We start from the raw sequence: 19,693 nt of genomic DNA on the forward strand, positions 1-19,693 counted from the left end.
TCCCAAATCCACTTTGAGTCTGCTGAAGCCATCATGACCTGATGCCACTGGTGGTCATCACTTGAGAAGGATTACAGGAAACAAAGGTCAGATTGGTGTGGGGTAGGCAAGGGAGAGGACAAGGATAATGGACACACAAGTCATTGAGTCTTTATAAGGAATAAACTCTTAGAAGAAAGAGGATCAACAGGGGAACAGATTCATGTTATGGCATCTGTCTTCCCAAGTGACAGCTTTGTGTGCTGAAGCTCAACTTCCCAAGACACCTGCCTGGGTGTCACACTGACCAGAATTCTCTTTTTGCTGGGCTTGGCTACACAGAAGACAGGATACTCTTTTAGTCAAATCAGGTCATCTGTCCCAGCTATGCCGCCTCACAGCTTTTTACCTACCCTCAGCCTACTTCCAGGTAACGTAGGAGAATAAGAAATAGAAAAGCCTTTGATGTTCAAGCAATGTTCAACAATAAATAAAACATTGGCTTGCATCAATGCTATTTTGGTCATAAATCTAAAGCACAGTATCATGTGGATTGCAGACAGACCCAGAACAAGGTTTTGCTCTTTTCTATGCTGATCAGAGACTCAGTCAGTGTAATGGTTTCCCCTATATCACAAGCACGATTCAGTATGTTGTCTTTTCCTGAGATTTAGTACATGAGGCATATTCTTTTTTTAACAAAGAATACTGTCAATTCAAGACTGAGGCTTTCATGTATTGATCTCTGAGGTTCCTCTTTATTCTCAATGGGAAAAAAAAACCCAAGCCAAACAATCTACACTAAATCTGTCATTTACCATGGGAAGGTGTGAACACTTATTTTCTTTATTTTTCTTTCCTTTAGTCTGCTTCGTGTTTTTATGAAACTCAACATAAAGTGGCTCCACTTCGCATTGCATTTTTAATAGTCAACATTTGTTCAAAATACTTAAAGAAATTAGGTTAATGTGAAAAATAAGAGATTATGATAGTATATCAAGTCTGAATTTTAGGTGATTTAACAATATTAACTTAGCATTACAAACTCATTACTGAAACATTTATGACAGGAAAATGTAAATTTCCAATACTCTACAATCTAAACAATTTTCAGACTTCTTTTTTTTTCAAATTTTTCTTAATCAACTGAACATTAGAAATATTTTCATTCTGAAACAAAAAGCTATCAACTCTAACTTTTTTAGAAATCAGAAACTAATTAACTGGGTTCGTGTTGAGACCCATGCTAAACTGCTGAGGTCAGAATATGTTTGTCTTTGTCTGGGTTGCACTGTTGCATGTTCAAATTGTTTTTTCAGATTATCAGTCTGACGAGTTCCTCATATTTGATCAAGACAGTCTTGTGGGGTTTACAAGCATACACAAATGGGTTTGCAAGCATATACATTTGGAATGTTTTCAGTACTGTCACTTAACGTAGTCAGTCTGGCATAAATTCTGTTTTGTCTGTAAAACAAAAACAGTGACAAATAATGAAATGTCCAGGTTACAAAGAAATATAAATCTTTGGACTGTCATTTCATTATACTCTGGAGGATTCCTGATCTCACTCTGTATCTGTCAGATGAAAAGTGACAAAAATGTGGACAACAACACCTGTTCAGTGATTTCCTAATATATATAACAAATTCCATAATATAGTTCAAAAGCTCCAGTGCTCAGAGATCACGATATTCAGAGATCACGATACTCAGAGATCACACTTACAAATATTAACTACTGAAGGTACTGATTTTATGTCAGTCGAGGAAATATAATGAATACTTACATCAGGGATCTACCTGCTTTGCCAATCCATAGTGCTACAAGTATGGAACCATTTTACAGAGCAGTGATATCTGACACAAGCAATTTAATCTTTCAAAGGCTAAATTGTGAGTTGAGCACCTGTTGAAAAAAAGTGTATCACAGCATTACATAGTCTCTCATTTCTTTGAATTTGACATTCATAAGTATCTAGGAAGTACTTGGAGACCAGAAGCAGCAGAACCAGTGACAGAAGATTGGTTAAGTAATAAACCCAAGTAAAGTAATATTCTCAGTTCTATGTTTACTCTCAGTGAAATTTAGGAAGTCCAGGTTGGTTAAAATAGGAGCAGTTTAAGATAATCACCTCTCTGCTATATTATTGTCTTTAAATTTTGCTTATTTAATGAACTTGTTCTTTTAGCTCAGAATTGCTTTCATGTGGATTCTAGCTGCTTTGTTCATAGCTATCAATGCTAGCAAAATGGAAGATTATTAGAAGAACATCAGACGGAATTATTTGAAAATAATTATTAATAAAAATATTATTTCTAGTCTTCTACTTCTTTGATATATCTGTTTTCTTTATTTCTTTGTCATTACTTATTTATTTCCCTTTTCTACATTACTTTTTATCCTTAGTTTATTTTCCTCTTTTGCCATCTGTTTGTTGTTGTTGTTTCTTTAAAAAAGTACTTTATCGCCCTGGAAACTCAAGCATTATAAAGTCTTAGCCAGCTATAATACAATTTTCAACATATTTTGTGCCAATTGCTCTCAACTAATATAAAGAACACCAATTACCAGAGAAGTCTATGTTGCTTGTCTCTTTCTTTTAAGGGTAGCCATACAATGACCCTTAGCAAGAAAATTATGATTATGAGCATATGGTGAAAAAATTTAATGTCTTACTTATTTCAAAGTCTTTCTTATTACAGCTATTAGTAGATCCTTCTGGATGATCAAGCAATAAATCATTTGACCATGTAGAATTCATAGTCCTGTAATTGATCTTTTTCATGTGTTTTCAGATAAAACTGCATAATACTTTCTAACTAAAGGTAAATGAGTAGATAGATTACTAGTGTCCTTGAGGGAGCACAGCTGAAGAAAATTATATTCAAGCAATATAACTTACTTTCCCATCTTTCCCCTTTTTCTTTGTATTTTCTATAAGGGTAAAGGAAAAGGAAACACACTTTGGGGAATGAAAATTATAAGGAATTGCTGTGAGTTAGACTATTTTCTATTCCCATCCACTTGACATTGGGGAAAAAAAACACCTATTGTTTTTATTAATATTTTCATATTTTATAAAGATGGAAATACAGTGCATGAAAAAATTATACCTCAGAGGACAATAAGATCCAAATTTGCTTTTTTGTTTATTTCATTGATTTGACTACATGAATATTTCTAGCAAAAAAATTGCCTCCTGGACTTCAGTGTCTAGAACAATAAATCAATAGCAGTTTCTGACTTCATAATTCTTTTTATTCTATCTGAAGCAATTAATATATTTGTAACCTGGGACCTGGAAGAATAATTCTTCAAAATATTATTGGTGGAGATGCTAGTGTACTCTGGGAAACCTTCACCCACTCAAGTTGTGAATGAACTGCAGAAACAATAAAAATATGGAATAGGCTGAAGGGAGTTCCTACTCCAGTTTATGTACATAAATGCACATAGCCTGAGAAACAGACAGAACAAGCAACAATCAAAGCCTGACTGCTTCAGAGCTTTTCAAGGAATATGGGTAGGAAAGACAAGTAAGGAAGTTTCTTTTATGTGCAAGAGCAGTTCAAACAAAGTAAGCTGCCACGTAGGGTATACGAGAGGCAGGTGAGAGCTTGTGAACCAGTATCAGACAAGATACCAGGGAAGGAAAGCAGGAAAACCGAGCTGTAAAAGTCAGGACAGTGAGGTGCAGCTCCTGTTAAACACCAAACTCGATATGTCTGAATCTAAAGGCAGGAAGATACTCATTGCCCTCTCTCTGTCGAACAAATTAAACATCCTATCAAGCCAAGCAAGCACTGAAATACATGGGTTTCTGGTTTCTTATTATCCATGTAGTAGTTCCCAGATCAGCCCCCGTTTCTTGAGGACTGTGTTCAGCTCACTCCAACTAGAGACAATCCTGACCTCACAGCACCGGCTGCCTGGTACTAGAGGACAAGTGAGAACCTACCCTAACATATCCACTTTCTTGCTCATTTTTTTTTCTGCTTTATTTCTAGCATAAGAAAATTGTTCCCAGCTGAAATCCTTACTGAAGTTAAACAGAACATCCTTCTGTGTTATTCTATATAGACATATTTTCTATTTCCTTCTTCTGAAACTACATATTTTATTCATTATGTGCCTTCCTTTCTGCAAACAGTTAATGTTGTCCAACTCTGATTCTGAAAAAAAAAATGCTTTACCTGAGAGAAAAGCAGCAATAGATCCAGACTTCACTCATTTGTCCCAGGGGTTTCCAGTTCTCCAACAATTAATTTTATTTTTTTTCCCCAGGAGATGAAACATTTCTGAGAATTTACAGTAAAACTAAAACAATATGAGGAATATGGGATCATAGAGATATGATGCAGTGAAGTATACACACTGCCTCTTACTAAGTTTTTTGCTGCTGTATCCATCAGTTCCTGTTAAAATTCCATGACAGAAAAGGCATCTATTTAAAATGCAACTTTTTAAAGCATTTTTTGAAGCAGATATTACAGCTGGTGCAAATCAAAGTACCTCCCCTCATTTAAACTAAGGTTCCAGATATACATTTGTAAAGTTGACTTCTCTAGATAAGTCACTACATTTGCAAATATATAGAAGGCTGTGATTTTACTTAACCAAAAAACATGAAAGAAGCATATGCAAGAACCTACATATGCAAGTAGCAGGCTTGAACTCTTCAGAATACAGCAAAACAGAAAGAAAAATGGGAAAACTGTTTAAATGCTTACAGATGCTTACCTGAGGCTATTAGTCATTAGATGGTCTCATGGTGTATCTGCTTTTGTTTTGGCTTTTTTTTTTAATTTCCACAAGGTTATCCGTGGTAATATTGTATACCAGTGAATGTGACATGATTTAGCTTTCAAAACAGTTAAAATGGAGTCAATGATCTTAAAGGTGTTTTCCAAGTAAAAGAATTCTGTGATTGACTACCCTTAAATTATAGACATGTATCAAAATCATGTATATGCTAAATTAAAAATATTATGTTTTGTCCTACAGAACATAGATTTTAAAACAAAGTTTACACATCATCTTTTTATTTCAAATTAAATTTTTTATCACTGTCACTTTGCTCAAGAAAGACAAGGGTTATATATTTTCATTTCTTTCTAATTAATTCTCACATATTGTTAGCTTTCACCTATCCAAGGTCATAAATTCACCTAATATACTGCTTATTCATTAAAAACCTGCCATTAATTCAATCTGGAATCAAATAACCATTAGAGAATGTTTTCTTCTTCTTAAAATATGATGAATCATTAAATTTATTGACAATTACTTCAAATTATTCTAAAATATTTGCAGTTTTATTGAAATTAATTTTTGTGCATGGTTCTGTTTGTGATTTTTTCACAAAACTTGCTAATATACATTTTTGAGGAAATCTGTACATTTTAACTTAGGCAGATATTTGCATACAAATCTATGTCAGAATCAGACAAATCCTATGTACTGAATATATTGTTTTTGGCAATTATGCAGTATTCTGTCAATTTTAAAAAGTTTTGGCAAGTTTTGTAAATTTGAGGACCACATGTATGCATTTCTCTACAAAAAAAACAAAACCAAAACCAACCAACCAACCAAACCAAAACCAAGAAAATCACAATTGCATTATTTTTCTCATTTACTTTACAGAATGTTTTCAAGGATGTGGAAGATCTGAGGACAAGATAATGGGAGCAGTTTCCAGAAAGAAGGATGAGACACATATGTAATCTATGCAATGTCTGAATAACAGCCATCAAGGGATCAAATGCTACTTGCTTGTTAGAGAGAACAAGGACTTATGACACAGTTGCCATTACTTGCAGTCACTTGCTTCTTCATTCTAATGTAAAGTCAGTGCGACTCCTAATATAGAAACTCATTAAAAGTTCTGGATGTTTCTTGTAATTTCAAAACAGCTGTAATCAGCAAAAAGTCACAAAAATTGTCAACATCCTTCAACTGTTCTTCTGTATTTCTGGTTCTTGTTTCAAGTCATGATTCAGTTGCAGTTAAATCACTTGTCAACGATTGGGATTTTGGCAAAGAAATATCACTTAAATGCTTTCAGGCTTCATTGTGCTATGTCATTTAAAAATATGGAATTCAGATATTAGATCATATAGTCACTTTACATTAACAGCATGTGTTTCAAAATAGCTAAGAAATAAATATTTACTATATATACCCATAACAGGCAAACAAACAACAAGAACAATAAAAAATTCCTGAAATTCACTATTTACGTGGAGGTTCCAAAAAGGAAATAAAAGTATGGCAATTAAAAAAAGTAAAACCAAAATAGGTTTTGTTTTGTTTTTTTTCTTTATTTTTCCAATTTTCAAAATTCTGAAATCTAGATCACAACATTTGGGTTTTGTTTTTGATAAATCTCTCTGATTTATTTATAGACAGTATGTATGGTTAATTATTTTAATTATTTTTTAATCACTAGCAAAAAATATTAATATTCTTCATTGTCCTCTTATTAAATGGTAGATTTTCAGAGCTTTCAGACTCCAGATTTCCAAAACCAGGACTTTAATTCAGCTTTGACTTTTACTTTGCAAAGTCCCAAATAGCAAGTCAATCAGGATGTTAATTTGTTGCTTACTCCTTTCAGAGCCACCACTATGTATGCAAAGTTCACTGCAATGAAAATCAAAAAGAATTAGATGATGTGTTGTTACTCTTGTGAAGTGGCATTATATTTGGTAAAATAAAAACGATTCAGTCCTTAGAGGCTTATCCTGGCAAGGGCCAGGGAAAATATTTCCGTCAGAGTTACATGGTCTACTCTTTTGTATCCAAATGAAGGTTGCCCTTGTTGCACTTTTTCCCTGCTGGAAATACATTATGCATTACAAGTTGTTATTGTAAGGAGAAACTCTTTAATTTTATCCATCTCTTTATCTTTTTCCAATTGTTCATTTCATCTTTTGGAGTAAACTGGAATCTGTCATGGAATGTCTGTATGTCTCCATGTATTCTTGATCTCACTCTGTCTTCCTGATTCACCCAAGACGTGACAGCAAGAAAATAAAATATTAGCTCAGAAGAGGTCAATAAATGCCTGAGGAAGGGGAGTTCCTTTCAGTTGTGTCACAAAAGTGTAAACAAAAATATGTAATGTCACATTCATTAAATAAGAATAATACTAAAAATAAATGATAATGCTAAAAGATGCAAATTTTTACTCAAAAATCTTATGAGAATTGAGCAATTTAATGTATTTCTACATCTATATTTTAGTATTAGAAACAAAACTAAGGAGCTTAGTAAGAGATATTTCATTCAACACAATGGAAGAGAGAACTCTAGAAATGCATTGCACAAATCTAAGGATGCTCCTACTTGGTATGTTTTTTGTAGGACACATTAAACTGACCACTCATGATGGGAACACAAATGTGTAGACATACATAAGAAAAAAACATTATTTGGATATTACCGTGAGATCGGTTCCAGGCATGTGTCTCTGATTCTTCAAGTCCCTGGGGGCTATCAATATGTCAGAATACAAAAGAATCTTTTGCAGATTCAGTTTTTGAGCTACTTTTCTGTAAAATATGAGAATAGATGAGGAAAACACACTTCACAATTTAATATTTGGTTATATATATGAAGACAAATGGTATTCTATTAAGGAAATGCAGACACAGCTTCTCTATTAGTGGTTTCTGGAAATGTCTTTTAAAATCTTTTTTATTGCAATGACAAAATGGGCAAAATTGGTTAGTCAGGATAGCTAATGAGTCCAATGAACTGTACATGCTTACCAAAATCTGCCTGAAAGAGTGTCATGTAACAAAGCACTTATAAAAACCCAGTAAAATATTATAAAATATTAGAGACACCCATAGAACAATGATGAACATTTGATAGTTACAATGACAGCTCAGACAGAACAAAAGTACATTGAAAAAGGTAGTAACATGGGCTATGTACTTTTACCACAGAGCATCATGATAATTGTTTCAGGGGTTAAGTTCTTTCGTCATTAAAACTACAGAAGTAAAAAAGCCCTGGAAACCTTCCAGAGATTCTAAGAATTGCTGAGAATGAGAATGGAAAGGATCTCTGAAGGCTGTGTTGTCCAACTATCCTTTTGAAGCAGAGTTTCAAAAGCTTTCTAAAGTATGTTGTCCAGGGCCAATTGTGTTTTGAGTGCTCCAAGAACAGAAACTTCAGAGACCTTCTGGGCAGCCTGTTTCAAACACTCTCACAGTAAAACATTTACTTCTTATGCTCAAGCAGAATTTTCTGTATTTTTGTTTGAGCTCATTGGACTATATAAGAAAGCTATTAAGCTATTAGAGAGTGTCCAAAGGAGAGCTGTGAAGTGGTGAAGTTTGAGGGGAAGCCGTATGAGTGGCTGAGGTCACTTGGTCTTTCCAGTCTGGAGAGGAGGAGGCTGAGGCAAGATCTCATTGAGCTCTACAAATTCCTCGTGAGGGGAAGAGCAGGGGCAGGCACTGATCTCTTCTCTCAGGTGACAGTGACAGGACTTGAGGGAATGGCCTGAAGCTGTGTCAGGTGAGGTGAGGCTGCATGATAGAAAAGCATTCTTCACCCAGAGGGTGGCCGGGCACTGGGTTGGTACAGGGAAGTGGTCACAGCAGCGAGCGCCTCTGAGTTAGAGAAATGTTTGGACAATGCTCTCAGGCACATGCTGTGACTCTGGGGATGGGGATGTGCAGGCCTGGGAGCTGACTCCATGCTCCTTGTGAGTCCCTGCCAGCTCAGCATACTCTGCCATTCTGTGATTCTGAGGTCCTGAGTAGTTTATGAAAGTCAATCACTTTGGTTCCAAAAGTAAAAGAATATTGACTTCACCTCTTGATTGCTCCTGCAGTAATTGTAATATTGTAATATAGTAATTTTTATGTGATTATTCTGAATGAGTTCTACTAAAAGACGTGTGTCAGTCTAACCTCAAGCTTAATCTAACCAACATTTATCATTATAAGACAGATTTCTATTGATCATAATTTTGGAAATGTTTGGCATTTGAGAAAAATTAATCTATCATCAATGTCTATTTTAATAATTTCTTGCAAAAAGCAATAAAAATGTTTTTTCTATTTTCTAGAACAGAAGGAAAAAAGTACAGAATCTTCAGGATATGGAAAAATTTTTTTGGACATTCTCTCTATGTAAAGCTCTAGTTTTGGCCTGTTTCTAATTTAACTTCTGTGCAGTGTCCTTTCAATAAGATCACCTTTGCTGTCCTTCTGAAAATGTACACAATTTAGCAAAAGAAGTGATTCTTTGGAAACTTCTAATGAATATATCACCTCAAGAGAGATTTCCTAAATGTTAGAATTTATTATCTCTGAGTCTTATCCCAGTGAATTTTTCAAGGCTTTTATTTCAGAACAAAGTGTGAAAATATGTTATTCAAAGAACTGAACTTGGTTCTTCTGGGAAGTAATACAAATAATTGCATTAATATGCAGCTAGTGAATATACACATACTGGAAATTAATTTTCTGATTTTTAAGGCATTTATGCATGACCTTAAAATATCCTCTGTAGTATAAATTTTCAAGGTGTATGTCTAGAACAACTTTATAGAAAACCTGTCCCTTGATGATAGTCAGCCTTCTCAGTCACTTTATTTGGTCTCAAAATACAGTCAGGCTATTTTTTTCAACTTACCTAACAGACTTTAAGACTTTTGTGTTTTGATCCCTTCAGATGACTCAAACTGCTGATGATTGCAATTCTGTTCAACTATGAAGGAGCATGATGCTGAACTTTGCTAAATTCAGTAAAATTTTTATGTCTGGTTGCATGCACTTGATTTAATGCAGCTGAATTCTTACTTTAGAATTTTCTTTAAAGTGAGAAAATAAAAAACATTGTAATTTGAGCCTTCCATATTTACTATATTTAAATTCTGCAAGAAAGTGATTTTGTATCAAATTAAAATTTATTTTTAAAAGAAAGGTATATGTAAATAGAAAAACACTACAACATCTGGTGAACTTTGTAATAGATCCTTTAATTTAGAAGATGAAAAAATGTTGAAAAACAATATAAATTTAGGTATGCATTACTGTTTGATGTTTGTTGTTAGCTTTAAAGTATTTGTTCCATGTACAAGCACTATACTGCACTGTGAATTGTGGTCTCACTTTGACTGTAAGAGAGGGAAAGGAGGACGGGAAGAAAAAAAAGAGAGTGGATGAAGGACAAAAGGAAGGAATAAGGGATGGGGGAAAGGGGGAAGGAAGGAGGAGAAAAGGGGAGAAGAAGAAAGAACAAGAAATTCTGTAGCCTCACTATCAAAGGTTTTATGACACTATTTACATTAGCACTATAGCTGACAAAAAGTTTTAAAAATATCACCTCTATGATCTTTAATCTTACATACTAAGCAAAATACTTTCATTATGAATCAAGGACTGCTTGTTGCAGAGTATTAGGCCTCATACAAAGCACTCATGGAACACTTCAAGCATGTAGGCGTCATGAGTTGCAAAACAGCTGTTAAAAGTTTGGGAAAAAACTTATATTAAATTCTCATATTGATAGTTATTTCTAAGATTATAGGGACAGGAAAAAAGGAGTAAACCTGCTACTAAGTACCTGATGAACTCAGTCCTGCTAAAGTTGCAGCTGAACACTCTTCCTTAAATATTACAAGAGACGTATTTGGGTTGTTTTGTTGATGGTTTGGGGTTTTTTTAAATTTTGCTTTATATATTTTTTTGTTTGTTTGTTTGTTTGTTTGTGTTTTGTTTTTAGGGTTTTTTGTTTTGTTTTGGGTTTTTTTTAGCTTTTTTTTTTTGGTTTTTGTTTTTTAGGGGGGAGGAGTTTTAAATAGCTAAAATTAAAAGTTTGAAATATTTCGGTATCTTTACTTCCAATTTTTAATGGAGATTTTCTCAGTAGGCCACAGTCTTACATGTAAACAGACTTGCAAGGTATGAGAGATTGAGATTTATTGAATGTTTTTGCTCAGCTTAAGTTTGTGTTTACACAAGTTTATGAATTAATGGTAAAACCTTTATTTATAGCACTGGGGCTTTGGGTTGGAAGTGTTCTAGGATAAGGATTTTTTTGTTTGTTTATTTTGTTCTAAACCAGAGCAAACTGTAGGTCATAAATAAGTGTTAATAGACATTGAAAAGCATTTTTTTAGAAGAGAACTTTAAATAAATGTATGTCAGAAATCAAAAATAATCAGTGTCTTTCATTAATCCACTTTTCTAGACTGTCTAGAGCACTCAGCACGGAAGGTAGAGATAAATTACTTAAGGGCTTTTGATTAAGGAGTTTTGATAAGGACATTAGAAAGCTGTAAATCCCCTAAGCTCATCTGATTTGCTTGCAAAGCTGAGCAACTCTAGTGAATGTAGTTTTGCAAATATGTGTTTCTGAATTACACCAGGGATCCTTTACTTAAGTTCCAGATATTTAATCTTTCTGAATTTTCATTTCAGCCCTGGAGCTCTTCCAAATCTAATGATAAAATCTGTATTATCTTATTGTTTTCATTTTCCACCTTTTTATATATATATATGTGTATATATATTAAATAAGATATTCTTTGGTTAGTTTTCCTGAGCCCGAAGAAGATAGAGATAGCTATTTATTTTCAGCTTTTTAATGGAATTTTACAGGAGGCAATATAGTTCTCTGTATATCTTCAAAGGCAATTCTACATTCTCTTGAAATCAACAACCTTTTTCCTTACAAGAATAACTTTGTCTGATTAGACCATTTGACATCCAAAGGTGCTCTGGCTACAACTTTTCTTGAGTATGGAATTGTCACTGAATTCCACATTGTAAAGTTAGATGACACAATGCTCTGTGTGTGAGAGAGTGAATATCTCCTATTTTTTTTTTTTTTTTAATGTAGCCTAAAGGGTCTGTATTTTAAGAGGCAGAAAACACATTAAGGAAAAAACCCACTGAGCTGCAGAGCCAACTAACATTTTTATCTTTTGTCTTCATTGTTCACTATAGCCCATCAATTATGTTTATTCAAAGGTTAAAAACGTTTGTGACTTCAGGCTGCCTATAACTTCATGCAGGCAACATTAATCAGATACACAAGCTTGAAAAAACCCTGAGATTTTTATAGTAACCAGACTATCCAAAAAGTTCATTCTATGATCTCTCAATATGTTACATAGAATGTATACATAGCTGAAGTGGTATAGATTTTCTTAGCAGGAAAAGAACTTATCTGCTCTGTAAAAGTAGGTGGCTTTCAAAGGTAGTATGTTTTGCCCTTAATACTAAATATATATCTTAACATTTTTTTCTTCTCCCTTGGTAGCCTAATTACCATTAAGGGTAGTCTCTGTGACAAAAATTGTTTTAAGAAATCAAAGAAAAGGGATTTGCTTCTGCAAATTGATTGAGAGCTAGTGAATAAAAATATACTGCCTCTAGTAATTGACTAATTTAGAAACCTATAAATACTAAAGCTATCAGTTAAATGGAAAGAATAGAAAACATCACTGCTATGTTTACATTCAGAGGTTTGGTCAATGAGTCTGCTTTCTTAAAATTCTTAAATTTTTGGAGCTCAGATAAATATGCTCCAGTCTTTGAAGCAGTCTTTCTTGGGTGAATAAAGTTCAGATGTCTTCCCTAAAACCAATTCTTCATGGAGAATCTGATGGTAAACTTCCTCAACATTATTTTCTGTAGTTTTGCTTTACCTTTTTCAAATATCCTCATGAGTTCAACCACAGGTTCATAAACTAACAGATTTTAAGCTAGAAGAAATTCTCAGTCCTCTAGTCTGACCTCTATATAATAGGACTTGGCATTTCAAGTCACTTGCCCTTATTCTAGAAGTTATTGACTGAGAAATTAAACAGTCTGGTTTATATAGAGTATCATAATTTTTTATTTTTTTTTTCCTTAAAAGACTTTTAAAAGTCAAGGAACATTGCTGTTGTTAGAAGTCAGTATTGTTATCATTACCATTATGTTTCTTACTTATATTGTGGGGCAAATGGGTCAATTATTATCTATAATAGTAGGATCACTAGAAGAATATGACAAAAAGACTAAGTCTGGCCTAAGATGAAAATAGTCAGAAATCTTCTTTTATTTTTACATTTTGGTTAATTTTATGATGATTGAAAATAACAACGTGCATGGTATTAATAATGTTTCTATAACCACAGGTAGGGATCCTCTTTAGGATATCCTCATGAAGGAATACTCGGTTGTTATAGGACCAGATACACTAGCAGGCATTCAGTGGTGCTGCTCTGGGACTAAAGAAAGATAATGAGCTGTTTGCTATTTTAATATTAATGAGGGCCGTGTTGTAAGTTGCATCAACTCCAGATGAAGTAGCATTTAGTGATTTGTTATATATGGACATTAATTTTATTAGTGCCATGATTTTTTTTTTTGTCACTATCAATTTTATCTCTTTCGATTGCTTCACACTTTTTCTTTTCTTATATAGCTGAAATATGTATTAAAAGTGCTTCTTTAAACTTCATTCAAGGAACATAAGCTCGGGGAGGTCAAGCACACATGAATTTCATTTTGAAAGTGTCACATATGGGTTGCTTATTGTGGAGAGAAGAAATTCTTTTCTCTGTGTCTTCTGATGCATTTCAATATTCCAACAAAACATATCCTAATCTCCAGGAAAAAAAAACGTAGTTCATCGTTACTTTTCCTTCAGTTCAATAAGAATGTTGTATTCAGCTCAGGAGTAATAAACACCTTTTTTGATTGGCATTTTAATAAAAAGACAAGCAAGGTATACATGAAAAGCTCTGTGCTGAAGCCTGCGATACACTTCTGAGGGTATCAGGTGCAGGTCTCAGATATTTAGGACATTAGTGTATAATTATAGTAGAAATATATACAAGTATTAACTTGGGAAATAGTTCATAACATTCTGGAATTTCAATACTATATATATTAAGGTCCAGCTATAGAAAATATACTACATTTTATATATTTATGACTATATATTCATAAATATATTCATGTTGAAAATGCCATCTATGACTACTTAGGAGTATTTATCAGGACTACAGTACTATCAAGACACAACTCCTCACTTATTGACACTTTAGTCTTGCCATTGGTCAGGGTATGACTAAGAAAAGATCTAAATTTAAAGCAAAATTAATCATTTAGAATAAGGTAATTTTAAAGTATATTTGAAATCTTTCTTTTCCCTGTCCTTCTCCTGTGCCATCTGCACAGCTTACACAAGGCTGTCATCCCGCTGTGCTGATTAAAGTACTGTAAAAAATAGTTACTTTTCCTCCTGTAAAAAATAGTTAAAAAGTATTATACCACCTTCTAATTATCTTGTCCATTAAATATTTTTTCTTTTCTATAACAGGTAAGCATTTTCTTACAAAATGTATTTGTTGCAATATCTCTTCTGCAATATCTCAGAATCTGTTTGATAAATCCTTTTTATCTTTAGACTATTAACACAATTTTTATGTCTCTGCTGTTGTTTCGTCAAAGATATGGAAAACAAACAGATGTTAAAATATTCAGGAACAAGCACATCTTCTGTCTGACTAAACTAAATTTTATTTAACACAACATGTTTCTATAGGAAAATATTAACCAGCCCAAGTATTTTTACATGCTTCAACCATTTTTTTATACTCCATTCTGTTTTGAGTTATGCTTCCATGTTTGCGTGATTGAATATGTGTTTTCAAAATCCAGGATTATTTCAGTGAAACTAAATATTTCATTGCAAACACTTTGAGCCTCAACTTAGAAATATGATTTTTTGCTTAAAATCCAAGTGTTCTTTTTGAAATATAAATCCTATAAATTAAAGAAAAAATAAAAGAACCACAGAAGATTCTGAAATATTCTAATATTTAAGAAACATTTAATCTTAAGAAGAAAAGATAAGATGGATTTTATAACTTTGGGGTTGTTTTCAGAATTAATAAAACCTAATCTTTAGAACAAAATAAGTTTTCCATATAATTTTGTTTGCACTGTATGTCTGAAAGCATTCAGAAAAGGAATAGACATTTAAGGTAAGATTCAGACATTCACAAAATCTATTATTTTATCTACCAAAAGAGGGCATCAGAAATGTCATCCACCACATAAGAGCTGCTGTTTGATGGTTATATTTGAGTGTATCAAGTCATGTTTTTTATATTTTTTCAATGAAAATACTTCATTTTCCCTGGGTGCAGAGCAAAAGGTAGCAAATAATAGGAATAATTTAGGCAGTGATTCCAAGAGATGCAAAAACTATTTTTCTTATTTTGTTTAACATTATAAAAAAATCCAACCCTACTTTTGCAGGAAAAAAAATCTTTTACCTACACTAGCAATAATAAGAATATATTTATTTTTAGAACTAAAGTATCAGAAATATAGGTATGACTTTTTTTTTCACTAAAATCAAAATAGTAGCTTTATTGAACATAGCTGGCCATGCATGAAAAGACAGTTTGGAATGTAGGAAGTGTTATGAACCAAATTGTTTTTCACATTGATGCTACTATTAAAGGCCTTTGTAGAAATGTAAGTTAATTATACAATATTTTCAATTGCATGCATTCAAATATTTTTTAAAAAAATTAGACTTCTTCTTTGAAATAATGTAAAGTAAATGAAAAAAAAAAAACCAAATCTATTTTGATCTTCATTGCCTCAAATAGTAGGCGATTTGGACACAAATAATGACTCAATGACTAAAATGTCAGGCAGACGTATTTGACACCAAAGGTTATCCCTAATACTTAGAGTAAAATAATTCAAATTAATTAGTACTGAGAGAACACATGGGATGATATTTCCAAATTTTCTTTTAGTTTCACAATTTTACTGCCAGGAAGAATTTTAAATCTCTGCAAGCATGTGTAACATACTTACTTTTATGCATTAATTGTCTGTTTACAAGTATACCAATTTTAGCCCTTTTTATAAAGTTAAAGTTTATAAAGTTTATAAAATTTATAAAAGAGAAGGTAATTAAGATTAGAGATTGATTCCTATTTGATGATGTTCAATCTGTGTATTTCATATTGTGTATTTTCCGATTTATTTTTCCTGATACCAGTATGACTTATGGTTGTATTACAGCTGGATTGCAGATTTGTTTATTCTACCATAGTGGTTTTTAAAAGCTAGCATATTATACTTTACATACATGGATAATAGTATCTATGATCTATGCTTACTGATTTTTTTTAATTAATTCTCAAATGTCTTATCAAAGATATTCTATTAAGAAGTAAGTTATGCTACAATGGCATGACATACGAGTTTTGATTTAATTACCCTGCTTCTGAAAAGACTTAATTTAATTTAGTGATACTAAATAGTTTTAGGGATTAATATTAGCTGTACATTCTACATTTCTGAATTTAAATGTCTCATATCACAGAACATGGAAGCTAATGTTTGAATGTAATTTGATGACTTATCTGAAATAAAAATTGCAATTTTTAGTAAAGATAATGATACAGCTCCCTGTGGCAATTAAATATTTCAAAACTTTTAAATTATTTTTTTCTTATCACATATGTTACCTAAGAATTCATACATATTACTGGTGAAGAATTGACATATACAGTATCTAAAAGAAGCATTTGAAACCTAGGCATAAAATTGCATGCAGAGGTCAAGAGGTAAATTTGTTTAGACTGATAACAGCATGAGACTTAAGAGGAAGTCATCTACAGTGTCTTTTCTCAGTGTTTCCACCATTCTTAGGTCTGTAGAAATGCTGTCTTCAATGCTCCCTCAACACCAACTCCATCGAGTTTATCGATACTGGCAAATTTAGAGAGAGAATAACAGTTTTAAAATCCTATTTATATTATCTATTCTTAGTCTCTTAAATTATTAGTCCAACAGTAATCCACAGGAGGTGTGCAGGAGAAAATTATTTAAAGGTGGATGCTTTAATTTTTAGGCATAAAATCCCCATAACATAGGATTTCATGGTTCAGAAATACTATGATATCACCATTTATTAAAGCACAAATAATCAATATCATTCAAAAACAGGGAGCACCATGACCAAAGTGTTATCCATAAGATCTTGCATGTTATGCTTACAAAACCCAGAAAAGCCTATGACTTGTGAGACAGTTAAGATGCTGAACTTTTAATGGTAGTGTCAGCTGCATAGTACTTTTAAAATATCGACTTAATTATGTGTCTAAGTATCAACTTTGACACAGAGTTTTCAAATAAAAAAAAAAAAAAAAAAGAAGCAAATATAAGAAAACCTGGACCTGATTTATAAATTTAACAATATATAATCTTAAAAAGAAATAAGTCTTCCTACTGGAAAGACTTATCTCAAGTTCAGAAGCTTTTTGAAGATGTACAACCAGACCTTTCTCCATTTAAAGGCTATTAATGTGTCGGTTGTGAAATCTATTCACTATTGAAAATGTCAGTGCATCATTTCACTACTCAGAAGTAAAAGCTCTTTGTATGGCTTTCCTATTATACTGAGTATTATTCATTCCAAATAACAGGGGAAGTGGGCATTAAATTGTATTATCCAGTTCAAAGTAATTGTTACAGAGGAAATAAAAAGCCATAGGAACATAGGAATTGCAATAATGGATCAGACCAGTAGTTTATCTAGCCAAATATCTTAACTTTGACAGAGACTAAGATAGAAAAAGATGCTTTTTAGCAGATGATTATTGAACAATGCTGCCCACAGGAGAAATTTAATACCTTTTTCGTTTAAGTCTGGCATATACTTAAAGTTATTTATTACAATAAAATAAAAGAAATATCAAACCTCTTTCCCTGTCTTTATCAAAAGAAATGCAAGGGGATTTTTAATAGCTTTTATATGTATAGCCCCATTACTATTTCATATGGATATTATTCTACTATGCAGAGATTACTGCCTGGATTATGATCACATCTCATGATACATTTCTTCATATTTTATGGTCTAATTTTTAATTTCCGTCTTCTTTTGCAATACTTTACAATCTATCACTGCTAAGCAGATTTTAGGTGTATTGTCAGGTGCTTCATGGTGTTACTTAAATCGGAAAATATTATTCTTCCTTAGTATTTTCTAAGGTTTCAATACTAAACAGGAACGTGATTTGAGTCAGTGTTTTCTGGAAAAACACTAAATTCTCCTTGTCACTGAATACAAGACACAATAACATAAAGGTTGTCTCTTGTACATTGCATAGAGATGAGAAATATCCAAGCTAAGTTATGGACTCAGGAGCTGGGAAAGGTTTCTTTCTCATGGGAGGAAATTAAATGGCTTATATGTAGATATCTGAAAAGGCTGTTACATGGAATGACTTGCCTATTCAAAGCATGGCTGGATACCTAGAAACTGGAGGCATCCTGAGATAATAACAATAAGTATGAAAGCATGGATGTGTAATGGTAACTTATCACCTAAAAAGGTAAAAAGTAGTCTTGCAAAAGTTGAAAATATCCTCAGAAAGCAAGAATTTCTATCTGTCACTAGCTATTCTAACTGTAAGAACAAGAAAGTAATCTTGGTGTAAAAAAACAGAAAAAATCTATCATCTATTGTTAAAAAATAGAAATTAACAGTAGCAAGTGACTGCTGTCCTATAACCCTTTATATTTCAATAATTTAATTTTTTTTTTTAAGTCCAAAATGGAGCCTTTAGCTGACAACTCCCCATTCTACCTATGCTTCCTAATTCCAGTTATGTTCTTGGCACAGTGATGAAATCCTGTCCAGCACAGAGCAGAATAAGAAAGATTAACGTGGTTTAAAACATCTATAATTTGTACAAAGTACAACATTGCAGACAATTTCCATTCACTTGAAGTTTGATGTAGAACAGATTTTATGCAGAAAATTGAACACCCCTGATCTATCCTAGTTTTGTAGTCATGCCAATGTTCAGAAAATTAAATTATGTGAGATACTACCTCAGTGATGGAGAAAAATAGAAAAACACAATCTGAAACTGATTTTTGTGACTTTAATTCTATTTCACAAGACTTCTTAATGTGCTCATGCTGATGCATAGACACTTCTTCAGAAAATGCTTTGCTTTCATACGTCCATAAATAAAATTTCCTGTCAGCTGTACTTCAAGATGTAGATAAAGTCAGATAAATTTTTATATTTTTTTAAAGGAAAGACTACTAAGTTTGAGGTTCGAGACACGAGAAAATGGCATACTTCTGTCTTCTGTATAGATGGATATATATATTATATGAATGGTGTATAAACTGTCTAAGAAAAAGGGCAAAATTATATAACTAAAAAAAGACTGAAAAATAGCATTTTAGTAATTTATAATATACCTAAAAAAATATTTTAACTTGCGAGATCAATCAGTGCTCTCAAAAATACATTCTGAAAAAAAATGATTGATTGTTTTACACTTTGCTTTCCCTACTTTTTATTTTTCTTCTAGCAATCAATAACTCACATACACTTTCTATATCCACTTTTCATATTTTAAAGTGTTAATTTTGTTAATTTGGATCTTAGAATTAAAGAGAAGAATTGAGTGCTTTGCAATAACAAGAAGGGAAGAGACAGCAGTTGTACTTTCATACATTTGACAGTAAAAATGAATACAGTGTGTTCGACCACTAAATGTCTTATCATTAGAATAATCATCATAAATCTTCTGGAAGAAACCCAGCTTTTCAATTTTTTCCTAGAATTTAGGTCATTTAGAATGGGATCTAGAGAAGCTTTGTCCTCAGATCACAAAGGTTTAACACTTGTTTCT

This window comes from Sturnus vulgaris, chromosome 3 (genome assembly GCF_052056855.1).
Source record: "Sturnus vulgaris isolate bStuVul1 chromosome 3, bStuVul1.hap1, whole genome shotgun sequence".
NCBI classification, from domain to species: Eukaryota; Metazoa; Chordata; class Aves; order Passeriformes; family Sturnidae; genus Sturnus; species Sturnus vulgaris.